Below are 26,939 nucleotides of genomic sequence, written 5' to 3'. Positions count from 1 at the left end.
GAATCTGTGGATCTATGTCAGTTCTCTAGGTATATTAGTTATGGAATATGGAAGATCATTAAGCCATTATAGTCTTCTCAGACCCTGAAGAAATGGTCCAAAACTTAGTTAAAACTCAGATATTTCTTCAGAACCCAAGTTTATTCTGGTAACAAGTAAGTCTCAGGACTGGGCCCGGGGTTTTACCTCTGATTACAGACATGTCTAAAACAAATTATAGAATCCATTATTTAAGAACATATTCACCCCCCACAAAGAAGCAAGGACTGAAAAGATGAGCACTCAATCAACGCGTGAGGAAGAAGCATTCCCTCTCAAATATGGCCAAATATGCCAAATTTTGTTAGCATTCCCTCTCAAATACGGCCAAATATGTCAAATTTTGTTAAGCTAGGGTGTGTCCAATTAACCTAGTCACACTGGTATCCTACTATGTTAAATATTACACAGATTTTACTGTTTCAAATATTACAAGTAGGTGGGCTGCCAGAATGACTTTAACCATCTTTTCATTATTCAGAAGTTCTTGTAATCGTAGACATTTAGGCTAAAAGCAGAGGGTTTCTTCAGAATTACAATTAGGCAAACCATAACCTCAGAGAGATATATACATACATGCATATACATATATACAAATATACACACATATATATAGAACACTTTTTTTTTTCAGGAAAATCATATTAGAAAAATCATCTGCCATTTACTAGGCTCTCTTTGTCTTTTACTTAGTTGACTTGCTACCCCAATTATACGCGGGACCTGATGGCCTCAACAGTTTGTTCTGCATAAGAGCAAGCTCAAAGAACAGAGGCACTCTCCTCTACACGTAGCAACAAAAAAAGAGAGCGACGAAAAACTTCAAACACACGGGAATCTGGGGGGCAGAGCCTAAGGCTCACCCATAATGTGTGTAAATCTGATCCCCGAGGTCCGTGGCACTGACAGTCATTCAACTTTCTAATATTCCCATTGTGCTTTTTCTGGTGCCACACGCAAAACGCACCACCTAACATTTCACCAACCGGTCGGAATGCCTTACTTCCTTTCTAAAAATTCTCGGGGTGCAAGGCCGGGGGTGGCGGCCGTGGCGTGGGCCGGGGAGCCTGGGGCACCGGCGCCAGCCACACGGGAGAGCAGAGCTACGCACGGCACCCGCTCCGGGCAGGCCTGCTGTGGCTGGTTCCCGAGTCCCTAGGGCTGCAAAAGCAAGCAGCAGCAGCCATGGCAGGGACTTGGGAACCTTTCCCCTGCCTCCTCCGCTAGGCCTCGAGGGGTTTGCTTTTCACATGGCCCCCGGGTGGGGGCGGTGGGCACAAGGTACTGGATGCAGATGCAGCCACAGCCGCAGCGGCGGGCCAGGAGAGCCGGGGCTCCCTCAGAACCCGACCTCCCGGCGAGGCTGGCAGCAGCAGCACCTCGGCGGGGCCCTGGCTGGAGCGCCGACCGCTCGGCGGGGAAGGCCACCTTCGCACACACCACATCTCCCCTGCCTGCCTCCTTCTCCGTTAGCGCTACCGGTTGGCGGGCGGGGGAGGGGAGCGAAGCGCGTTATTCCCGGGGAGCTGGAGGGGGGAGGGGAGGGCATCTCTTACCCGCGTTACTGAGGAGGAGGAGGAGGAGGAGGCGGCTGGAGCGCGGCGCGGCGGGGCGACGGCGGGGCTGGGTGGGTGCAAGTAAGAGTCTTACGAAAGGGAATTAACCCCATCACCAGCCCGGACACCGGCTCCAGCGGCAGCCGCGGCTGGCAAAATCCCGCCCCTTCCCACCACGCACTAGCCCCGCCTCTTCGTTCTCTTTGAGGGGCAGTAGACAAATCATAGGTTGTACATCCTCGGAGTGACATGAGGATCATCCAATCACGCCTGAATAAACTGCCTTCTCTCCACCCCTTCATCTCCTCCCGGGCCGCGGGAGAGCCGAGCCAAGTCTTTCTCCACCCACAAGGGAAAAAGAGCCAATCGGCTGTAAGTATCCGCCCTTGAAGGACGCAAAGGACAACCAATGATAAACCTCAGAGGACAGCCATTTTGCCCACTTGTAAAAGAGCCACCTTTTCCCACGAGTCGGAGCCCGAGGTGGGGGAGTTCTGGAAGTTTTTACTGACCTGAAGGTATTGGAAAGACAACCAGATTTTCTCAAGGAGTATTTATATTGCTTTATAGGAGTAAAGGAAAAATTTCGTTCTCCATGTGGTGGGAAGTGGGGAATGCTGCTTCAGGACTTGGCTCCTCCCCTCAGCGGTAACAGGCTCTAAGCCGAACACCTGGTTCTCCAGCCTCAGCGAGGAAAGGCGGGGTGATTGCCCTCTTCGGCTTGCAGCCGACTACAGTTCCCAACGTGCTTTGCCACCGCCCATTTCATCTCCTCCGTTTGCTTCCCGCGAGGCCTGACGGGAATTGTAGTTCCTGGGAGGTACCCACGCCGCCTCATTGGCCAATGAGAAAGGACAAACTTTTGAATGATCTGGAGTTTGGGGCGGGGAACTAGTTGCAGGGCTGTGGTGAAGCCTTTTCACCAACCTAGCAGAAGAGAGAAGGATTAGAAGCGAAAGGTAGTCGAGGAAGAGTTTTCTAAGAACGCCGTAGGAGTTTTAGATTCCTGATATTTACACTCTCTTACTTTCAGTTTGTCCCTTTGAAGTGACTTCCGCTTTGCGGCGGACACAGGCCAAACCTGTGGCGGGAGTTGGAGATTCTGCAGCGAATACACCAGGTGTGGCCGTCTGGGAGTGGCGTGGCGGGCAAGTTGGTAGTTTCTTAATGTGAGAGATAGGAAGCTGAATGGAATTTAATTGCATTTTAGTTAAGAGTGGGTGAAATGGGATGGGGGGAGGGTAGCTCCCAAGTCCAGAATGCCATGCTCCACCGCACTCTTCACTCCCCGAGTCTCGCTTGTTTTGTCTTTTGAGTTGTTCAGGATTAGATTGCACCCATATATTTGTAGAGGGTGCCTCTAAAACCTTCACGTCTTCAGTTTGACTGAAGGGAACCGGCTTAAAAATTCTGAGCTAACTCCTCGCACTCTTACAAACCAACTTCTAAAGTCTGGTTCGAAGGAGAAACGCTACAGAAGGGCTCATGATTGATGAGAATGGTCCCATTCTTTTTTTTTTTTTTATGTAAAGCATACATTAAACAAGTGTCGATAGGGTGCCAACTATAGTACACTGAGGAATACAGATCATTAGAAAGACGTTGGAGCCAAAAGCCTAACAAGCTTAGCACGTTAGGCCCGGGTTTATGCCCCCTGTCGGGGGACAAAGTTGAGTGTGTTTTTACTGTTGGACGTTCCCTTTGAGGTTGTTTGGGAAACTCATTGAACAAAAGAGATGCAGAAGGTGTTATCAGGAAAGGCCTTCCCTCCCCAAGCCTGATGGCTCTCATTTTAAACTCTTTTTCCTATCATTTTGACTGAGACTTTCTCAGATAAATTCTAACTCAATTTTCCCGGCGGTTTCACTAAAACTTTCTTTTAGAAATCATCTTGTAAATATTTATTGAGCACTTATACTGTATTAGGCACTATGCCAGACTTTGCGGGGAGAGCAGTGCCAAAAAGACAGGCTTCTTGTCCAAAAGTAGTGAGGAAAACAGGCCAAACAAAATGAATCGTAGTGTTACTTGTTCTTCTAATCTCTAAGTCAAATCTTCGTTAGTCATGTTTTGTAGTTACTTTTTCCATTCTACCTGTGGATTGAAATAAGCATATTTTCTTTATTTTTTTAAAATTGGAGCACTAATAAGTCTGTGTTCGATACTCATGAGTCGTGTTTATGCATCAACTAGATGGTAAATTTTATGTTGTAATCCTTCTAGATATAGGAATATAATCATACCTTTCAGCCACAGTGTTCCGGTTCCACCAAAGAAAGTGTTGACTCTTGCTTTTTAATGCAGCTGGGAATTTCATATAATTAAGCAGAAGAGTCTTTTATAGATGCTTATTTTTTTTTGTCGTGAGGGCTTCTAGTGTAAATAAGTCAATAAATAGTAATGGCCATCATTTTATTGAGTGTTTCCTCTGAGCCAGGAATGGTGTTAAGTGCTTTTAGCACATGTTCCCTTCAGCAATCTGCAAATATTATTCTGTGATGTTTTATACTTGAAGAAGTTGGAGTTCAGTGAAGTTCAATAAGACTTAAAAATTTTTTTTTTTATTGCGGTACAGTTGATTTAAAATGTTGTGTTCGTTTCTACTGTATAGCACAGTGAATCAGTTATACATATACATATATCCACTCTTTTTTAGTTTCTTTCCCCATATAGGTCATTACAGAGTATTTAGTAGAGTTCCCTGTGCTATACAGTATGTCCTTATTAGTTATCTATTTTATATATAGTGGTGTGTATGTCAATCCTAATCTCCCAGTTTATCCCTCCCCACCCTGAATAAGACTTTAAGGCCTTGATTAGTAAATTTTGGAGCTGAGATTCATATCCAGATCTGTCTCATTCCTGAGCTCTTAACCACTGCTGATTCCTGCCTCTCAAATATTTATTGATCCCCCAATATGTGCCAAGTATATAGTGAGAAATGTGAAATTCCATCCTAGGATTCTGGAACCGGTGGTGGCAGTCACTTCCTCTTTTGAGCTATCCTTTGGCATCACATAATACATACTCACTGTATTTAAAAACACAGGAAAATATAAAAAAAAAAGTAATCTGTATTCCTATTACCCAGAGATACGACTATTAAACCTTGCTGAATATCCTTACAGGTCTCTAATAGGTACAGACATGCATATGAATAGTATAATACTACTTTGCTCTTTTTTAAAAAAAATATTTATTTATTTGGCTGCGCTGGGTCTTAGTTGCAGCATTCAGGATCTTCGTTGCCTTGTGAGGGATCTTCATTGCATCCTGCAGGATCTAGTTCACTGACCAAGGATCGAACCCGTGTCCTCTGCATTGTGAGTGCGGAGTCTTAACCGCTGGACAACCAGGGAAGTCCCCTACATTGCTCTTTTTTTTAAAAATAATTTTTTAAATTTATTTATTTATTTTTGTCTGCGTTGGGTCTTCGTTGCAGTGCGCGGGCTCCTCATTGCGGTGGCTTCTCTTGTTGCAGAGCACAGGCTCTAGGCGCACGGGCTTCAGTAATTGCGGCTCGTGGGCTCAGTAGTTGTGGCACACGGGCTCTAGAGCACAGGCTCAGTAGTTGTGGTGCATGGGCTTAGTTGCTCCGCAGCATGTGGCATCCTCCCAGACCAGGGCTCGAACCCGTGTCCCCTGCATTGGCAGGCAGACTCCCAACCACTGCGCCACCAGGGAAGCCCCCACCATATTTTATTTATCCATTCATCTGCCAGTGAACATTTAGGTTGCTTCCACTTCTTGGCTATTGTGAATAATGCTGCACTGAATGGGTGTGAACATCTCTTCAAGATCTGTTTTTAGTTCTTTTGGATATAGGTGTTCTTTCGGATATATACGTATGTATACTTCTGGGTATATATATATATATGCACACACATGTATTATTACTTATTTTTGGCTGTGTTGGGTCTCCTTTGCTGTGCGTGGGCTTTCTCTAGTTGTGGCGAGCGGGGGCTACTGTTCGTTGTGGTGTGCGGGCTTCTCATTGTGGTGGCTTCTCTTGTTGCGGAACATGGGCTCTAGGCACGCGGGCTTCAGTAGTTGTGGCACGAGGGCTCAGTAGTTGTGGCTCACAGGCTCTTGAGCGCAGGCTCAGTAGTTGTGGCACACAGGCTTAGTTGCTCCGTGGCATGTGGGATCTTTCCGGACCAGGGATAGAATCCGTGTCTCCTGCATTGGCAGGTGGATTCTTAACCACTGTGCCACCAGGGAAGTCCCAATATATACATGTATATACATGTACACATACATGTATATGTATACTTCTGGGTATGTATATACATGTATGTATACCCAGAAGTAGGATTGCTGGGTCAATTATTAACTTTTAAAAGCAATGCTGTCATGAACACCATTTTTGTATGCTTGCCTGATTATCCCTTAAATCTAACTTTCTAGAAATAGTATTATTTAGTGTTATTTATTAATACAATATAATTCCTAAATTGCTCTACAGAAAGGTTATGCCTATTTTCTTTGCTAACTGTGTGAGAGCACCTGTTTCCCATCTTTTGTTCTATCCAGTCTGATTGTAAAAAGTGATCCCTCATTTATTTAATTCTGTCTAGTTGAATTCTGTTGATGTTGAGCATCTTTTATGTGTATATTGTCCATTGTTGTCTACTCTTTTGAGTAGACTGTTGTTATCTATCATAGTCCCTTAGTAATTTTAAAGAAATTACTTAAGTTTTTAACTCCTTGTCATGTATTTTGCCTTTACTCTCATTTTGAAATTTGTCTTTTTAACTTTTTAATGCTGCTTTTCTATACATAGTATAAATTATTTTAGTGTCGAAATTTATGTCTTTTTCCTTATGGTTTCTAGATTATTTGTGATGCTTAGAAAAAGCTTGATGATGATCAGAAGTAGATAATAAAACAGAATATGTATATATAATTTTTATTTGTTTTTACATTTGGTTTCACAATTTATATACACTTGGTTTTGTTTGGATTCTCTTCTCTTTCATTGTCTGTCTTTTCTTTGACTTGTACCATACCCATTTTCTTAATTTCTATAACTTTATAATATGTTTTGATATGTGGCATTTACGGTGTGCTCCCACTTTTTTAGACATTTTCTTGTATTTTGGTGTCATTTTGTCAAATTAAACACAAACATCTGCACTTCTATTTTTTACATTTTTTGGCTGCTTCTCGTAGCTTGCCGGATCTTAGTTCCCCAACCAGGGATTAAACCTGCGCCCCCTGCAGTGGACGTGCCGGAGTCTTAACCACTGCACCGCCAGGGAAGTCCCAATATCTGCACTTTTATATTTTAACAAAATACAAATTTAACTTTATATAGATATGAAATACTACTTAAAGGCAATACAGAATTTTTCATAGTACGGTCAGTGTTCAATGAGGCATTCTGTGCTTTGTTAAAACATGTTTTTATTACAGGGTTGGATGTAAATGGTGACAGTTTAAGAGCATATCTAATTTTTTAAATTATATAATCACTTTTTTTACAGAGGCTAACATTTTGTAAGTGGCTTTCTGTAGGACCTGATGACTTCTGAATTCTTATCTCTATTTATAACTACTTATTCTACTGTACCTCATAGCCTTTTCAGAGTACTTCAAATTCATCATATTCCCTAAATCTATTCCTCTTCTCTTCTCCTTTACTCTCTATCTCAGTTTTTTATTTGGTCAAGAAATACTAACCATCTACTATGAGAGGTATTAGGTAATTGTCAAGAGGCTGGGCTCCAGGCTGCCTAGGCTTGATTGTGCCTTCTGCCTTGTACTCCTTGAGTGACCTTGGGCAGATTACTTTATCAAGTGTCTTTGTTTCCTTATCTGTAAAATTGAGATAAAAGAAGTCACAGGCCATTGTGAGGCTTAAATGACTTAATATATGTAAAACACTTGAAATAGTGCCTGGTACTTAGTAAGTGTAGGTTGGGTTTTGTTAATATTGTTTCTGTTGACCTGGCTGATGCTAGAGTACTGAAGTAAAACAGCGATAAACAGGACGTTTGTGGTCCTTGACTTTATGAAGGCATTCTAATAGGAAGGAGTAAACAGATGAAAATAATTGTCAATCACAGTTAAGTGCTTAAAGGAAACGAATTGGTATTGAGGAAAATGTAGGAGAGCCCAGTTGGGAACTACTGCAGTATTCCAGTTGAGCACTGATGGCTTGGGGTTGGTGATGGCAATGGAACTGGAAAGAAATGAATGGATTTGAGATATATTTTGGGAATAATTAATAATAAGTGGATATAATTTGGTGGTTAAGAAGCAGAAATCAAGAATGAACTGAGGTTGCTGGTTTGAGTAACTTGCAGGGTTGCACTGTTGCTGGGAGATTTGGTCGGGGAGCACACAATTTGATAGAGAAATCAAGACTTTGGTTTTGGACATTTAGGCTAGAAGTGTCTATGTGTATGGTCAGGCCGCTTAAGATGGTTGTTCTCTTGCTCTCTGTACGTCCCCTGCTCCGTCCCTGCATGCTTCGCCTACACCCAACTCACCTGACTGACATTCCTGTAAGTATTTCCCCCAGGCCCCAGCTAGTGATTGTTCTTATCAAAGGGGCTGTGAGAGGCGTGCCCCACTACTGGTTTCCCTGGTAACTAATGCCCCCACCTGCGGTCAATTCCCCTATAACTGGTAATCTCCCCTAACCCCTGGGAGCGAATACTGCCACCTTGTCCTGCCTGCCTTGCACCACGCACGGTTGGGTATTGCTCCAGGACCCTGCTTCAGACGTGTAAACTCCCCCATCCAGTAAACCACTGATGTCTCTGTTGCTGACTCCAGGCTCTTTCTTCGGTCTTAAAGCTGGGCAAGTGCAGGCCTTGGAGGCCTGCCGGGTGCAGCCCAACACGTTGAGATTTTCAAAATGTCAGGTAGGTAATTAGATGTAGGATGTAGCTCTGAAGCTAAAGAGATTATAAATTGTACTACCCGGACTATTTGTGGTAGCCTTCGAAAAGGTTGTCCCTGTCCCCACATCCATTCTTCCAAATTTGACAAGGTAATCTTTGTAAAGTAGCAACTTGGTTAAACTCTAGAAAAGACTCCCAATTTCTTACAGACTAAAGTCCAGACTCTTTTTAGCATGGCTAAAGAGAGAACCTCTCTTTGGTTCTCTCATATGAGAACCTCCCTGACCTGACCTGTTTTTACTTCTTTACCACTTATCACAAAGCATCTTATTTTTTAGCCATACTAAACTGCTTAGTATTTTCTGAAACTGTGGTATTGGAAATATGGCTTCTTCCTCCCTAGAATATCCTTATGTTGATTCTCCACCGGCAAACTCCATTCTTCCTTCAAGTTTCAATTTAAGAGTTACATCAAATATTTAAATAAGGTGTACTATGTTCCAAGCGTTTTTTCTCCTAACTGAAGCCTTCTTTGATTGCTTGCTACCTTACAGGATTCAACACTCCCACTTATGTGTGGTATTCTTATGCATACTTCTTTCATAAGCGCTTATTGCATTGTGTTGCGATTATTTGTTTATAACTCTTATTTTCATCTTAGATTTAGCTGGAAGGTAGGCTACAATGACACAAATTCATCTTTATTTACCTGGTACCCTCTGCGATTCCTAGTAGATGCCTAGTACATAATAGACACTCAATAATTATTTGTTGAATGAGTGATTTTAAGAGGCAGTGTTGCATAATAGCAAAAATTCAGACTTTTACGTTACTAACTGGTGATAACTTATTTAATATCTCTGAACCTCAATTTTCTTGTCCTTAATGTGAGGATAATGTTACTTATCTTTCTGAGTTGTTTTGGGAATTACAGGAGATTTCCTAAAATTTCCCAGTGTACTGCCTCACAGAAAGAGGTCAGTCAATAAGTGGGAGTTATTTTATCATTATTCTAAAAACAGTTGCCTGTAGAATGAAAGGCTCTAGGTTCCTTCCTTTTTTTCGTATTTATTTTTTCCCTTTTATTTTATTTATTTTTTAATTGGGGTATAGTTGTTTTACGATGTTGTGTTTCTACTGTACAGCGAAGTGGAGTTCCCTGTGCTATACAGCAGATTCTTTTTTTTTTTAATTTAATTTTATTTATTTTATATACAGCAGGTTCTTATTAGTTGTCTATTTTATACGTATTAGTGTATATATGCCAATCCCAATCTCCCAATTCATCCCACCACTACCACCCCTGCCCCACCACTTTGCCCCCTTGTTGTCCATACGTTTGTTCTCTACATCTGTGTCTCCGTTTCTCCCTGCAAGCCAGTTCATCTGTACCATTTTTCTAGGTTCCACATATATGCGTTAATATACAATATTTGTTTTTCTCTTTCTGACTTACTTCACTCTGTATGACAGTCTCTAGATCCATCCACGTCTCTACAAATGGCCCAATTTCATTCCTTTTTGTGGCTGAGTAATATTGCATTGTATATATGTACCACATCTTCTTTATCCATTCATCTGTTGATGGGCATTGAGGTTGCTTCCATGACCTGGCTATTGTAAATAGTGCTGCAGTGAACATTGGGGTGCATGTGTCTTTTTGAATTATGGTTTTCTCTGGGTATATGCCCAGTATTGGGATTGCTGGGTCACATGATAATTCTATTTTTAGTTTTTTAAGGAACCTCCATATTGTTCTCCATAGTGGCTGTATCCAATTACATTCCCACCAACAGTGCAAGAGGGTTCCCATTTCTCCACACCCTCTCCAGCATGTGTTGTTGGTAGATTCTCTGATGATGCCCATTCTACCTGGTGTGAGGTGATACCTCATTGTAGTTTTGATTTGCATTTCTCTAATAATTAATGATGTTGAGCAGCTTTTCATGTGCTTCTTGGCCATCTGTATGTTTTTGGAGAAATGTCTATTTAGGTCTTCTGCCCATTTTAGGATTCGGTTGTTTGTTTTTTAATATTGAGCTGCATGAGCTGTTTATATATTTTGGAGATGAATCCTTTGTCCGTTGATTCGTTTGCAAATATTTTCCACATTCTGAGGGTTGTCTTTTCATCTTGTTTGTAGTTTCCTTTGCTTTGCAAAAGCTTTTAAGTTTCATTAGGTCCCATTTGTTTACTTTTGTTTTTATTTCCATTACTCTAGGAAGTGGGTCAAAAAAGATCTTGCTGTGATTTATGTCAAAGAGTGTTCTTCCTATGTTTTCCTCTAAGAGTTTTATAGTGTCCGGTCTTACATTTAGGTCTCTAATCCATTTTGAGTTTATTTTTGTGTATGGTGTTAGAGAGTGTTCTAATTTCATTCCTTTTCATGTAGCTGTCCAGTTTTCCCAGCACCACTTATTGAAGAGACTATCTTTTCTCCATCGTATACCCTTGCCTACTTTGTCATAGATTAGATGACCATAGGTGTGTGGGTTTATCTCTGGGCTTTCTATCCTGTTCCATTGATCTATATTTCTGTTTTTGTGCCAGTACCATATTGTTTTGCTTCCTGTAGCTTTGTAGTATAGTCTGAAGTCAGGGAGCCTGATTCCACCAGGTACGTTCTTCTTTCTCAAGATTGCTTTGGCTATTCGGGGTCTTTTGTGTTTCCATACAAATTGGGAAATTTTTTGTTCTAGTTCTCTGAAAAATGCCATTGGTAGTTTGATAGGGATTGCACTGAATCTGTAGATTGCTTTGGGTAGTATAGTCATTTTCACAATGTTGATTCTTCCAATCCAAGAACATGGTATATCTCTCCGTTTATTTGTATCATCTTTAATTTCTTTCATCAGTGTCTTATCATTTTCTGCATACAGGTCTTTGTCTCCTTAGGTAGGTTTATTCCTAGATATTTTATTCTTTTTGTTGCAATGGTAAATGGGAGTGTTTTCTTAATTTCACTTTCAGATTTTTCATCATTAGTGTATAGGAATGCAAGAGATTTCTGTGCATTAATTTTGTATCCTGCTACTTTACCAAATTCATTGATTAGCTCTAGTAGTTTTCTGGTAGCATCTTTAGGATTCTCTATGTATAGTATCATGTTATCTGCAAACAGTGACAGCTTTACTTCTTCTTTTCCGATTTGGATTCCTTTTATTTCTTTTTCTTCTCTGATTGCTGTGGCTAAAACTTCCAAAACTATGTTGAATAATAGTGGTGAGAGTGGGCAACCTTGTCATGTTCCTGATCTTAGTGGAAATGGTTTCAGTTTTTCACCATTGAGGACGATGTTGGCTGTGGGTTTGTCATATATGGCCTTTATTATGTTGAGGAAAGTTACCTCTCTGCCCACTTTCTGGAGAGTTTTTATCATAAATGGTTGTTGAATTTTGTTGAAAGCTTTTTCTGCATCTATTGAGATGATCATATGGTTTTTCTCCTTCAATTTGTTAATATGGTGTATCACATTGATTGATTTGCGTATATTGAAGAATCCGTGCATTCCTGGGATAAACCCCACTTGATCATGGTGTATGGTCCTTTTTATGTGCTGTTGGATTCTGTTTGCTAATATTTTGTTGAGAATTTTTGCATCTATGTTCATCAGTGATATTGGCCTGTAGTTTTCTTTCTTTGTGACGTCTTTGTCTGGTTTTGGTATCATGGTGATGGTGGCCTAGTAGAATGAGTTTGGGAGTGTTCCTCCCTCTGCTATACTTTGGAAGAGTTTGAGAAGGATAGATGTTAGCTCTTCTCTAAATGTTTGATAGAATTCGCCTGTGAAGCCGTCTGGTCCTGGGCTTTTGTTCGTTGGTAGATTTTTAATCACAGTTTCAATTTCAGTGCTTGTGATTGGTCTGTTCATATTTTCTATTTCTTCCCGGTTCAGTCTTGGAAGGTTGTGCATTTCTAAGCATGTGTCCACTTCTTCCAGGTTGTCCATTTTATTGGCATAGAGTTGCTTGTAGTAATCTCTCATGATCTTTTGTGTTTCTGCAGTGTCAGTTGTTACTTCTCCTTTTTCATTTCTAATTCTGTTGATTTAAATCTTCTCCCTTTTTTTCTTGATGAGTCTGGCTAATGGTTTATCAATTTTGTTTATCTTTTCAAAGAACCAGCTTTTAGTTTTATTGATCGTTGCTATCATTTTCTTAATTTCTTTTTCATTTATTTCTGATCTGATCTTTATGATTTCTCTCCATCTGCTAACTTCGGGGTTTTTTTGTTCTTCTTTCTTTAATTACTTTAGGTGTAAGGTTAGGTTGTTTGAGATGTTTCTTGTTTCTTAAGGTAGGAATGTATAGCTATAAACTTCCCTCTTAGAACTGCTTTTGCTGCATCCTATAGGTTTTGGGTCATCCTGTTTTCATTATCATTTGTCTCTAGGTATTTTTTAATTTCCTCTTTGATTTCTTCAGTGATCTCTTGGTTATTAAGTAGTGTATTGTTTAGCCTCCATGTGTTTGTATTTTTTACAGATTTTTTCCTGTAATTGATATCTAGTCTAATAGTGTTGTGCTTGGAAAAGATACTTCATACGATTTCAATTTTCTTAAATTTACCGAGGCTTGATTTGTGGCCCAAGATATGATCTATCCTGGAGAATGTTCCATGAGCACTTGAGAAGAAAGTGTATTCTGTTGTTTTTGGATGGAATGTCCTATAAATATCAATTAAGTCCATCTTGTTTAATATATCATTTAAAGCTTGTGTTTCCTTATTTATTTTCATTTTGGATGATCTGTCCATTGGTGAAAGTGAGGTGTTAAAAGTCCCCTACTATAATTTTGTTACTGTCAGTTTCCCCTTTTATGGCTGTTAGTATTTGCCTTATGTATTGAGGTGCTCCTGTGTTGCGTGCATAAATATTTACAATGGTTATATCTTCTTCTTGGATTGATCCCTTTATCATGATGTAGTGTCCTTTTTCCTCTCTTGTAATAGTGTTTGTTTTAAAGTCTATTTTGTCTGATATGAGAATTGCTACTCCAGCTTTCTTTTGATTTCCATTTGCATGGAATATCTTTTTCCACCCCCTCACTTTCAGGCTGTATGTGTCCCTAGGTCTGAGGTGGTCTCTTGTAGACAGCATATATACGGGTCTTGTTTTTGTATCCATTCAGCCAGTCTATGTCTTTTGGATGGAGCATTTAATCTATTTACATTTAAGGTAATTATTGATATGTATGTTCCTATTACCATTTTCTTAATTGTTTTGGGTTTGTTATTGGAGGTCTTTTCCTTCTCTTGTGTTTCCTGCCTAGAGAAGTTCCTTTAGCATTTGTTGTAAAGCTGGTTTGGTGGTGCTGAATTCTCTTAGCTTTTGCTTGTCTGTAAAGGTTTTAATTTCTCCATCAAATCTGAATGAGATCCTTGCTGGGTAGAGTAATCTTGGTTGTAGGTTCTTCTCTTTCATCACTTTAAATATGTCCTGCCACTCCCTTCTGGCTTGCAGAATTTCTGCCGAAAGATCAGCTGTTATCCTTCTGGGGATTCCCTTGTGTGTCATTTGTTGTTTTTCCCTTGCTGCTTTTAATATGTTTTCTTTGTATTTAATTTTTGATAGTTTGATTAATATGTGTCTTGGCGTGTTTCTCCTTGGATTTATCCTGTATGGACTCTCTGTGCTTCCTGGACTTGATTAACTATTTCCTTTCCCATATTAGAGAAGTTTTCAGCTATAATCTCTTCAAATATTTTCTCAGTCCCTTTCTTCTTCTCTTCTTCTGGGACCCCAGTAATTCAAATGTTGTTGTGTTTAATGTTTCCCAGAGGTCTCTGAGACTGTCCTCAATTGTTTTCATTCTTTTTTCTTTATTCTGCTCTGCAGTAGTTATTTCCACTATTTTATCTTCCAGGTCACTTATCCGTTCTTCTGCCTCAGTTATTCTGCTATTGATCCCTTCTAGAGAATTTTTAATTTCATTTATTGTGTTCTTCATCACTGTTTGTTTGCTCTTTAGTTCTTCTAGGTCCTTGTTAAACGTTTCTTTTATTTTCTCCATTCTATCTCCAAGATTTTGTGTCATCCTTATTAGCATTATTCTGAATTCTTTTTCAGGTAGACTGCCTAATTCCTCTTCATTTGTTAGGTCTGGTGGGTTTTTTCCTTGCTCCTTCATCTGCTGTGTGTTTCTCTGTCTTCTCATTTTGCTTAACTTACTGTGTTTGTGGTTTCCTTTTTGCAGGCTGCAGGTTCGTAGTTCCCGTTCTTTTTGGTGTCTGTCCCCAGTGGCTAAGGTTGGTTCAGTGGGTTGTGTAGGCTTCCTGGTGGAGGGGACTAGTGCCTGTGTTCTGGTGGATGAGGCTGGACCTTGTCTTTCTGGTGGGCAGGTCCACGTCTGGTGGTGTGTTTTGGGGTTTCTGTGGCCTTATTATGATTTTAGGCAGCCTCTCTGCTAATGGATGGCGTTGTGTTCCTGTCTTGCTAGTTGTTTGGCATAGGGTGTCCTGCAGTTTAGCTTGCTGGTCGTTGAGTGGAGCTGGGTCTTGGCGTTGAGATAGAGATCTCTGGGAGATTTTCACCATTTGATATTATGTGGAGCTGGGAGGTCTCTTGTGGACCAGTGTCCTGAAGTTGGGTCTCCCACCTCAGAGGCACAGCCCTGATGCCTGGCTGGAGCACCATGACCCTGTCCTCCACACGGCTCAGAATAAAAGGGAAAAAAGAAAGAAAGAAAGAAAAAGATAAAATAAAATGAAATAAAATAAAGTTGTTAAAATTAAAAAGAAAAAATAATTATTTAAAAAAAAACTTTTAAGTAATAAACAAATTAAAAAAAGAAAGAAAGAAAGAAGAGAACAACCAAACCAAAAAACAAATCCACCAATGATAACAAATGCTAAAAACTACACTTAAAAACAGACTAACAAAAAAAAAAACGGACAGACAGAACCCTAGGACAAATGGTAAAAGCAAAGCTATACAGACAAAAATCACACAGAGAATCATACACATACACATACATAAAAAGAGAAAAAGGGATAAAACTATATGTATCGTTGCTCCCAAAGTCCACCTCCTGAATTTGGGATGATTCGTTGTCTTTTCAGGTATTCCACAGATGCAGGCACATCAAGTTGACTGTGGAGCTTTAATCCGCTGCTCCTGAGGCTGCTGGGAGAGATTTCCCTTCTCTTCTTTGTTCGCACAGCTCCTGGGGTTCAGCTTTGGATTTGGACCCGCCTCTGCGTGTAGGTCGCCTGAGGGCGTCTGTTCTTCTCTCAGACAGGACAGGGTTAAAGGAGCAGCTGATTCAGGGGCTCTGGCTCACTCAGGCCGGGGGGAGGGAGGGGTACGGATGCGGGGCGAGCCTGCAGTGGCAGAGGCCAGCGTGACATTGCACCAGCCTGATGCGCACTGTGCGTTCTCCCGGGGAAGTTGTCCCTGGATCACGGGATCCTGGCAGTGGTGGGCTGCACAGGCTCCTGGGAGGGGCGGTGTGGATAGTGACCTGTGTTTGCCCACGGGCTCCTTGGTGGCGGCAGCAGCAGCCTTTGCTTCTCATGCCCGTCTCCGGGGTCCGCGCTGATAGCCGCTGCTCGTGCCCGTCTCTGGGGCTCCTTTAAGCAGCGCTCTTAATCCCCTCTCCTTGTGCACCAGGAAACAAAGAGGCAAGAAAAAGTCTCTTTCCTCTTTGACAGTTTCAGACCTTTTCCCGGACTCACTCCCGGCTAGCCGTGGCGCACTAGCCCCCTTCAAGCTGTGTTCATGCAGCCAACCCCAGTCTTCTCCCTGGGATCCGACCTCTGAAGCCTGAGCCTCAGCTCCCAGCCCCCATCCGCCCCGGCGGGTGAGCAGACAAACCTCTTGGGTTGGTGAGTGCTGGTCAGCACTGATCCTCTGTGTGGGAATCTCTCCGCTTTGCCCTCCGCACCCCTGTTGCTGCGCTCTCCTCCGTGGCTCCAAAGCTTCCCCCCTCTGCCACCTGCAGTCTCCGCCTGCGAAGGGCTTTCCTAGTGTGTGGAAACCTTTCTCCTTCACAGCTCCCTCCCATTGGTGTATGTCCCATCCCTATTCTTTTGTCTCTGTTTTTTCTTTTTTCTTTTGCCTTACCCAGGTACGTGGGGAGTTTCTTGCCTTTTGGGAGGTCTGAGGTCTTCTGTCAGCATTCAGTAGGTGTTCTGCAGGAGTTGTTCCACACGTAGATGTATTTCTGATGTATTTGTGGGGAGGAAGGTGATCTCCAAGTCTTACTCTTCTGCCATCTTGAAGCTCCCTCTGCTGGAAGACGTTTAATCACATTTTCAAATTCATTACTTTTGATTGGTCTGTTCATATTTTCTACTTCTTCTTGGTTCAGTCCTGGGAGGTTATACCTTTCTAAGAGTTTGTCCATTTCTTCTAGGTTGTCCATTTTATTGGCATGGAGTTGCTTGTAGTAGTCTCATATGATGCTTTGTATTTCTCCTGTCTCTGTTGTAACTTCTCCTTTTTCATTTCTAATTTTATTGATTTGAGTCCTCTCCCTCTTTTTCTTGATGAGTCTGGCTAAAGGTTTATCAATTTTGTTTATCTTCTCAAAGAACCAGCTTTTAGTTTTGTTGATCTTTGCTATTGTTTTTTTTTGTTTCTATTTCATTTATTTCTGCTCTGATCTTTGATTTCTTTCCTTCTACTAACTTTGGGTTTTGTTCTTTTTTCTCTAGTTCCTTTAGGTGTAAGTTTAGATTATTTGTTTGAGATTTTTCTTGTTTCTTGAGGTAGCCTTTTATTGCTATAAACTTCCCTCTTAGAACTGCTTTTGTTGCATCCCATAGTTTTTGGATCATCGTGTTTTCATTGTAATTTGTCTCTAGGTATTTTTTGATTTCCTCTTTCATTTCTTCAGTGATCTCTTGGTTATTTAGTAACGTATTGTTTAGCCTCCATGTGTTTGTGTTTTTTACGTGTTTTTCCCTCTTATTGATTTCTAATCTCATAGCATTGTAGTCGGAAAAGATGCTTGACATAATTTCAATTTTCTTAAATTTACCAAGGCTTTATTTGTGACCCAAGATGTGATCTATCCTGGAGAATGTTCCGTGTTCACTTGAGATATGTATGTTCCTATTTCCATTTTCTTAATTGTTATGGGTTTGTTTTTGTAGGTCCTTTTCTTCTCTTGTGTTTCCCACTTAGAGAAGTTCTTTTAGCATTTTTTGTAGAGCTGGTTTGGTGGTGCTGAATTCTGTTAGCTTTTGATTGACTGTAAAGCTTTTGATTTCCCCATCGAATCTGAATGAGATCCTTGCTGGGTAGAGTAATCTTGGTTGTAGGTTCTTCCCTTTCATCACTTTAAGTATATCATGCCACTCCCTTCTGGCTTGTTGAGTTTCTGCTGAGTAATCAGTTGTTACCTTATGGGAGTTCCCTTGTATGTTGTCATTTTTGCCTTGTTGTTTTCAATAATTTTTCTTTGTCTTTAATTTTTGTCAATTTGATTACTATGTGTCTTGGCATGTTTCTCCTTGGGTTTATCCTGCCTGGGGCTCTCTGCATTTCCTGGACCTGGGTGGCTATTTCCTTTCCCATGTTAGGGAAGTTTTCGACTATAATCTCTTCGAATATTTTCTCTGGTCCTTTCTCTCTCTCTTCTTCTGGGACCCCTATAATGCGAATGTTGTTGCATTTAATGTTGTCCCAGAGGGCTCTTAGGCTGTCTTCATTTCTTTTCTTTCTTTTTCCATTATTCTGTTCCGCAACAGTGAATTCCACCATTCTGTCTTCCAGGTCACTTATCCGTTCTTCTGCCTCAGCTATTCTGCTATTGATTCCTTCTAGTGTAGTTTTCATTTCAGTTATTGTATTGTTCATTTCTTTTTGTTTGTTCTTTAGTTCTTCTAGGTGTTTGTTCTTTAATTCTTCTAGGTCTTTGTAAAATATGTCTTGTATCTTACCGATCTTTGCCTCCATTGTTTTTCCGAGGTCCTGGATCATCTTCACTATCATTATTCTGATTTATTTTTCTGGAAGGTTGCCTATGTCCACTTCATTTAGTTGTTTTTCTATGGTTTTATCTTGTTCCTTCATCTGGTGCAAAGTCCTCTGCCTTTTTATTTTGTCTATCTTTCTGTGAATGTGGTTTTCCTTCCACAGGCTGCAGAATTGTAGTTCTTCTTGCTTCTGTTGTCTGCCCTCTCCAGCAGGTTCTTATTAGTTATCTATTTTATACATATTAGTGTATATATGTCAATCCCAGTGTCCCAATTCATCCCACCCCCCCACCCGCCTGTCCTTGCTTTTAAAATCATTAGATATTAGATATGGCAGGGTTTTTTAAAGCCACATTAGTGATTTTTAAAACATTATATAATTTTATAATTTACTGAAATTGATCTTTTATCATTTTAGAATATTCAATTTTACTAACAAAACGTGATTTTAATTTACCAAATTTGGTTTGTAGCTTACTGACTGACATTCCATGAATATAGCTATATCAGATAAAACATGTAAGCCGAGTGTATACTGTTATGTAAGCATGAAGTATGTTAAGATAGGAAATAGGTACATTTACAAGTCCTGATCAAATCTGAATAGTTTCTAAGACTGAGTATATGATTTTGTGTGTAATCACTGAAGATATTTGAGTAGGTAAGAGACACCTTCATTGACTACCTTTTTTTTTTTAATTCTCTTTTTTTTAATTAACTAATTAATTAATTAATTTATTTTTGGCTGTGTTGGGTCTTCATTTCTGTGCGAGGGCTTTCTCTAGTTGTGGCAAGTGGGTGGCCACTCTTCATCGCGGTGCGCGGGCCTCTCACTATCACGGCCTCTCTTGTTGCGGAGCACAGGCTCCAGACGCGCAGGCTCAGTAGTTGTGGCTCACGGGCCTAGTTGCTCTGTGGCATGTGGGATCTTCCCAGACCAGGGCTCGAACCCACGTCCCCTGCATTGGCAGGCAGATTCTCAACCACTGCGCCACCAGGGAAGCCCGATTGACTACCTTTTTAAACTCATAAACTGTTGTTGTTGTTAGTCTGTGTGTAACTGAGCAGGACCCTATGGGGCCTTCCTGGGACAGACCGCTCCCCCATATCCTCTGCTTTAGCTCCTCTATGAAGTATCTAGATAATAGTGTCTGATACATGTTTCCTGAGTGGTTTTACAGGTGCTAAAACCCCCAGCAAATGGAAGAAATTAAATACTTGATGACCATGAGTGCATAGCCCCAGGTCTATAGGTGCCTAAGGATTGATAATGTTAACCCCTGTGACACCGCCCTGTTACTTCACCTCAACCAATCAGAGAATTGTGCATGAGCTGATCACATGCCCTGGGATGCCCCTCCCTCAGTGTGCCTTTAAAAATGCTTTGCTGAAACCCATGGGGATTTCAGGTGTTTTGAGCACTAGTTGCCCTGGACTACTTGCTTGATGTCCTACAGTAAACGCCCTGCTTTCCTTCACCACAACCTGGTGCCAGTAGCTTGGCTTTACTGCATGTCAGCATGCGGACCCAAGGTTGGTTCGGTAACTTGTGGTTTCTGGATCCATGTCCTTCAGAGCAGAGGTGTCCCGTAGACCTCCATATTCACCATTTGTGGGAACTAGCAATTTATTCAAGCTAAATTTGTATTTCCAATAAGGAACTTGGAATTACTTATGTTAATGCTTGGTTACCTCTGTACTTACTTAACTTGAGAAAGGTATTTACTGGGGTTACTAGCTTCTAGTCCTCCTCCCTCACCTCTGAACACCTGCTTCCTATTATCAGTGGATGGGAGAAGAGAAGGAGTGAGTAATCAAATCTTTTGTCATAGGTCACCCAAGATTTAAGATATTTTATTTTTACAACATTTACTTGTGTCTATGTAGCTAAGTTGCCATAGTAATTAGGATCATTTCCACTAACAATTTTTGTTTGACTAGGATGAATTTATAAATTATCTAGATTAACTGAACTTGTTTTTAAGTTGAACAGAAGATTTGCTTGTTACTATGTATTAGGAAGAATTTTCCATAGTAGGCCTTGTTTCTAGCTTAGAACTTTCTATGGTATTCTAATACCCTAATATCCTAATGTGGGGCCTTCATCCATATATAATAAACTACCCCCTCTAATCTTAATCACTTTGCAAACTGTGTCCCCATTTTCCCTGCTATAACTTGAACTTGGCTTACTGTCTTTCTGTCTACCTACATTCTGACTTCTATGTTTGAATGTGCAGCCCAGCTGATGCAACATGTTACTTTCTTAGTTCCTCGACTGCCATATCTCCTGTGAACTTTATTTCCACACTGGTTCAGCCATGTACTCCAGTGGTCCCACCTTATACTTTTCATCTCTAGGAACTATTCTACCTCTAGACTGTCTAATCATGGTCCCCTGTCCTTTGAAGTTTTAATATTACGAATAATATTGGGTGTATAGTGCCAGGTACTGCTCTAGGTGCATGGAATACACTAGGAAACAAAACAGACAGAAATGTCTGCTCTTAGGAAACTTATGCCTTAGTGGGGAGAGACAGACAATAAACAAAACCCATAATAAGTATGTAATTATATAGTGTTTTACAAGTTGATGAATGCTATCAGGAAAAAAAAAGTAGAGCAGGGAAGATATAAAAGGGAGTTCAATTTTCTTCTGTTTTAAAAATTTTTAACTTTTATTCTGAAAAAACTTAAGACTTATTAGAAGGTCACAAGTATTGTGCAAAGGACTCCCATATGCCATTGACTCAGAATCAAATACTGTTAATATTTTGCCACATTTACTTTAAAATTCTCTCTCAAAAATATGTAACACTTTATGAATTTGTGTGTGTCATCCTTGTGCAGGGGCCATGCTAATGTCATCTGTATTGTTCTAACGTTAGTGTATGTGCTGCCCAAGCAAGCATGAGAGTTGTAGTTTTAAATAAGGTGGTCAAGTTAAGTGTTCATTGAGAAATTGACATTTCAGGAAAGACTAGAAGGAAGAAAGGGAAGTAGCTATGCAGATATGGGGGCAGTGGGGGAGCAGGGAGAGTGGTTTAGGTAGATGGACTAGCTAGTATGGAGTCCTAAGCAGGAACATGGAGGGACATCAGTTTGACAGAAAGGAAAAAGTGAGGTAGAGAGGTAATAGGAATAGGGTAATAGGTAATAGGCAGATTGTAGAAGGGCTTATAAACCATTAATAGAGCTTTTTTCCAGTATAATCAGGAGCCACTGAGGACTTCTGAGAAGTGATATGATCAGACTTACTTTTTCAATTAGGAGGTAGAGGTGGAGGTGATAGGGAATGGTGGGATTCTGGGTGTATTTTGAAGGTAGAGCCAACAGGAGATGCTGATGGATTAGATGTGCAGCATGAGACAAAGAGTGAAGTCAAGGAGTTGGTGTGAGCCACTGGAAGGACGGGAGGGGGAAGACCCTGGATGGAATATGGTTTGAGAGAAAGATCTGGAGTTCATTTTGGTCATATTAAGTTTGAGAGGCCCATTAGACTGCTAGGTAGGTATGTCTGTTTAAATATACAAACAAATCTGAAGTTCAGGAGAGGTGTGATCTCCATATATAAATGTGGGAGTCATTGGTATAGAGGTAGTATTTAAAAACCATGACACTAATGAGATCTCTAAAGGATAGAGCAGAGGATACTAAAACCTGAGCCCTGGTGCACTCTAAGAGGACAGGGAGATGAGGAAGATCCAGCGAAAGTTTAGACTGAGGAGGAATGATGTAGGATAAAATCCATGAGGATGTGGTGTTCTAGAATCTAAGTGAAAAAAAAGTGATTTAATGAGGAGGGAATGATTTCCTGGTAGGTCCAGTAAGATGAAGACTGAGAATTCCTTCCTGCTGTCTTCCTTTTACTTCCAGTTCAGGGCATTTGTATGTTAAGAAACCTTCCAAACCCCCAAATTTGAAAACTGAGTTCCTCTTACATGTTCCCTCAACACCTAGTATCAATACATTTTCTATAGTATTTCTTCAAAATTGCATCTGTGTTCTATGTTATTATACATCCAGAGCCTAGTGCAATGTCTGTATCATGTAAACACTCAAATATATTTTTATTGACTACATGAAAGAATGAAATTCATTAAATGGTTATTTTATAACTGTAATTCTTTACAGGGCAAATATTCTGACTTTTAAAAAAATTTTTTTTAAATTTATATTTGGCTGTGTTGGGTCTTCATCGCTGCGCGTGGGCATTCTCTAGTTGTGGCAATCGGGGGCTACTCTTCATTGCGATGTGCGGGCTTCTCATTGCAGTGGCTTCTCTTGTTGCGGAGCACAGGCTCTAGGTGTGTGGGCTTCAGTAGTTGTGGCGCCCAGGCTTCAGTAGTTGTGGTTTGCAGGCTCTAGAGCACAGGCTCAGTAGTTGTGGTGCTCGGGTTTAGTTGCTCTGTGGCATGTGTGATCTTCCTGGATCAGGGCTTGAACCTGTGTTCCCTGCATTGGCAGGCGTATTTCCAACCACTGCGCCACCAGGGAAGTCTTCTGACTATTTAAAATAGATATTTTCACTGGCATTTAGCCCTGAAGCAGAGATGGAGCATTCTTGTGTTAAAAAGGGAGCAAAGACCCCGTTAGATGTCTTACCTCTGCCACTAGCTACATGATCTTGGAGCTTTATCTTTTTGATCCTCATTTTCCAAAACTTTTAGATTCATTGGTATGGGTTAAGCCAGTGTGTTGCTTTTTCCATTTTTTAAAATTAAAGTTTTAATTTTGAGATCATTGTAAATTCATATGCTGTTGTGAGAAATAATGCAAAGAAATAATGCAGGTACAATCCTGGGTACCCTTCACCCAGTTTGCCCCAATGGTAACGTCTTGTAAAACTATAACACAATATCACCACCAGGATATTGACACCATCAAGATAGAGAACATTTCCATCCCACAGGGATCCCTCATGTTGCCTTTTTAGAGTCACAACCTCTTCTCTCCTTCCCTACCTTAACTCCTGGCAACTACTAATCTTTTCTACAATTTTGTCATTTCAAGAATGTTATATAAATGGAGTCACACAAATGTAACCTTTTGAGATTGGCTTTTTCACTCAGCATAATTCTCTGGAGATTCATCTAGATTGTTGAATGTATCAATTGTGCCTTTTTATTGCTGAACAGTATTCCATGATATGTATGTACCAGTTTGTTTAACCATTCACCCCTTGGAATGGTCCATTCCAGTTGGGTTGGTTCGGGTTTTGACAATAATGAATAAAACTGCTGTAAACATTCATATTTAGGCTTCTGCGTGGACATATGTGTTGACATAAGTTTCCTCTAGGGTAAATGCCCAAGAGTACTGTTGCTGAGTCATATGGTAGTTGCATGTGTAGTTATTGAAGAAATTGTCAAACTATTTTTCCGAGTGGCTGTATGTATACTCTGTCTTCCTAAAAGCGTACATCAAGACAGGAATTGTTTGATTGATTGATTTTGTTTGTGTTTTAAATCTTTGGATGAGGCTTTGCTTCATTTCAGGCTTTGTAGCCATACAAACTTGCATTTGAATCCTGGCTTTCTTATCTACCGTGTCATAGTTTAATTCATTAATGAACAGGAACATAGTACTTATTTCATAGGGTTCTTAGGAGGATTACATGAGATAGCATACGTTCAGGTTCTTGGCACGTAATAGACACTCCAGAAATTTTAGTTCTTTCGCCACCTTCAGAATTAAAAACTGAGCCTATTTTCGTTGGTGTTCATGTTGTTTCAGTGGCATATGACATCATCTCAAGTGTTTGTTGATATTATAATCAGTTGCAATCTCTTAACAGTGTTACCACTTCTTTGTTTTAGATCTTCTTTTTCAATCTTTTATAGTTTCCATATACAGGTCTTGCACATCCTTTTATTAGATTTATTTCTGATATTTGAATTTCTTGATGTTCACAAGAATGGTATCAATTTTAATATTTTATTTTCTGATTTTGCCTATGTAGAGGAACATAGTGGATTGTGTATATTGGTCATGTATTCATCAACCTTACTAAATTTGCTTATAAAACTCCTAGTAGATTATTTTTATTCTATGTACATAATCCTATGTCATCTGTAAATTAAAAAAATTTTTTTCTCCTTTCCTTTTGCCTTATTCAACTGATCTGATTCCATTGTCAAATAAAATTTGAGATAGTAGGCATTTTTGTGTCTTCTCTGACCTTGCAAGGAAAGCTGTCAACGTTTTACATTAAGTATGATGTTTGCTGAAGATTTTTGGTAAAAACCTTTCATGATATGAAGTAAATTCTCTTCTGTTTTTCCTTTGTCAGGGAGGTTTTTCTCTGAACTGATTTTTTTTTTTTATAGAGAGAAGTCTCTTATTTATTTATTTATTTATTTATTTATTTATTTATTTATGGCTGTGTTGGGTCTTCGTTTCTGTGCGAGGGCTTTCTCTAGTTGTGGCAAGCAGGGACCACTCTTCATCACGGTGCGCGGGCCTCTCACTGTCGCGGTCTCTCTTGTTGCGGAGCACAGGCTCCAGATGCGCAGGCTCAGTAATTGTGGCTCACGGGCCTAGTTGCTCCGTGGCATGTGGGATCTTCCCAGACCAGGGCTCGAACCCGTGTCCCCTGCATTAGCAGGCAGATTCTCAACCACTGCGCCACCAGGGAAGCCCTGAACTGATTTTTAATTTTATCAAATGCATTTTCCCCCTACTTTTAAGATTACCATCTAAATTTTCTTCTTTACTTTGTTATTCTTTTTTTTAAATTTTTTTTATTTTGTTATTCTTGAAAATTACATTGCTTGAGGTTTTCACAATGTATCTTAATAACGGTTTAATTGAGATAAAATTCACCAGGAAATAAAACCATAAAATTCATTCATTTCATAATCTTTGGGTTTTGATATATTCACAGAGTTGTAGAACCATCATCATGATCTAATTTTAGAACATTTTCTTCACTCTAAAAAGAAACCCAGTACTCATTAGCAGTTGCTCTTTAGTCTCTGCCCCTCTATTCCATGCCCCACCCCCCCATATCCCTGACTCCAGCCCTAAACAACCACTCATTTACTTTCTGTCTCTATGGATTTGCCTAGTCTAGTCCTTTCATATAAATGGAATCACACAATATGTGGTTCTTTGTGACTGGCTTCTGTCGCTTAGCATAATGTTTTCATGTTCATCCATGTTGTAGGATGTATCAGTATTTTTTTTGTAATAAATTTATTTATTTATTTGTTTGTTTTTATTTTTGGCTGTGTTGGGTCTTCATTGCTGTGCGCAGGCTTTCTCTAGTTGTGGGAAGCGGGGGCTACTCTTTGTTGTGGTGCACGGGCTCCTCATTGTCTTGGCTTCTCTTGTTGTGGGGCATAGGCTCTAGGCACTCAGGCTTCAGTAGTTGTGGCACGTGGGCTCAGTAGTTGTGGCTTGTGGGCTGTAGAGCGCAGGCTCGGTAGTTGTGGCACACGGGCTTAGTTGCTCCACAGCATGTGGGATCTTCCCGGGCCAGGGCTCGAACCGGTGTCCCTTGCACTGACAGGCAGATTCTTAACCACTGCGCCACCAGGGAAGCCCTGTATCAGTATTTTATTCCATTTTATTGTCAAATAATACTCCATTGTATGGATATACTACATCTTCTTTATCAATTCATCAGTTGATAGACATTTGTGTTGTTTTCATATTTTTAAACTATTACAAATAATGCTGCTATGAAAATTTGTATGCAAGTTTTTGTGTGGATGTATATTTTCATTTTTCTTGGGTGAAAGAAAAATTCATTTACCTAGGGGTAGAATTTGCAGGTCTTATGATAATTATGTTTAACATTTGATGAACTACCATATTGATTTTCACAACGGTTACACTTTTATACATTTCCACAAGCAGTGTTTGAGGGTTCTAATTCCTCCACACTTTTGCCAAAACTTGTTGTTATCTGTCTTTTTAATTTTAGCCCTCCTAATGGGTATAAAGTGGTATCTCATTGTGGTTCTGATTTGCAATTTTCTTATTACTAATGATGTTGAACATTTTTCTGTGTGCTTATTGGCCATTTATACATCTTCTTTAGAGAAATGTCTATTCAGATCATTTTTGCATTTTTAAATTGAGTTTTGTTTTTATTATTGAGTTGTAATTGTTCTTTGTATATTCTCGATACAAGTCTCCTGTCAGATATACTTTGCAAATATTTTCTCCATTTCTGTGGATTGCCCTCCCTTTCTTGATGGTATTATTTACAGCACTAAAGTTTTTAATTTTGGTGAAGTCCAATTTATCTATTTTTTCTTTTGATGCTTTTATTTTTGGCATTGTGTCTAAGAAACCATTGTTCACCAAGATTTACTTTTATGCTTTCTTTTAAGAGTTTTTAAAAAAATTTTAGCCCTTACGTTTTAGTCCTTGATCATTTTGAGTTATTTTGTGTATGGTGTGAGTTAGGGGTCTGATTTCACTCTTTTATATGTGGATATCTAGTTCTCCCAGCACTATTTCTTGAAAAAAGTTTTTCATTTCCTATTGAATTGTTTTGACACCCTCCTCAAAAATCAACTGACTGTTAAGTGTTTATTTATGGACTCTCAATTCTATTCCA

General features: G+C 40.1%; 2 protein-coding genes and 1 non-coding gene across 17 annotated transcripts in view; 1 reads left to right on the top strand and 2 right to left on the bottom strand.

Moving 5' to 3' along the window:
• Positions 1–1,753, bottom strand: part of R3HDM1 (R3H domain containing 1) — a 197,991-nt gene extending 196,238 nt beyond the window's left edge. For all 12 annotated transcript variants that reach the window (XM_057551221.1, XM_057551226.1, XM_057551227.1 and 9 more), the window contains exon 1: positions 1,596–1,753. The gene's annotated coding sequence lies outside the window, so the exon portion shown is untranslated. The remainder of the gene's footprint in view (positions 1–1,595) is intronic.
• A 314-nt stretch (positions 1,754–2,067) lies between these two features.
• The window catches only part of ZRANB3 (zinc finger RANBP2-type containing 3), a 278,621-nt gene continuing 253,749 nt past the window's right edge, over positions 2,068–26,939 (top strand). For 2 of the 4 annotated variants that reach the window (XM_057551841.1, XM_057551842.1), the window contains exon 1: positions 2,486–2,715. The gene's annotated coding sequence lies outside the window, so the exon portion shown is untranslated. Of the gene's footprint in view, positions 2,114–2,485; positions 2,716–26,939 lie in introns of those variants that run through there. The other 2 variants (XM_057551839.1, XM_057551840.1) reach the window with 2 other exon arrangements.
• LOC114239119 (U6 spliceosomal RNA) lies at positions 21,171–21,275 on the bottom strand. The gene has a single exon (XR_003624307.1). It is a non-coding gene; the product is annotated as a U6 spliceosomal RNA (small nuclear RNA).

This window comes from Balaenoptera acutorostrata, chromosome 8, assembly GCF_949987535.1.
Source record: "Balaenoptera acutorostrata chromosome 8, mBalAcu1.1, whole genome shotgun sequence".
Taxonomy (NCBI): Eukaryota; Metazoa; Chordata; class Mammalia; order Artiodactyla; family Balaenopteridae; genus Balaenoptera; species Balaenoptera acutorostrata.
This window is presented reverse-complemented; position numbering and strand designations above follow the sequence as displayed.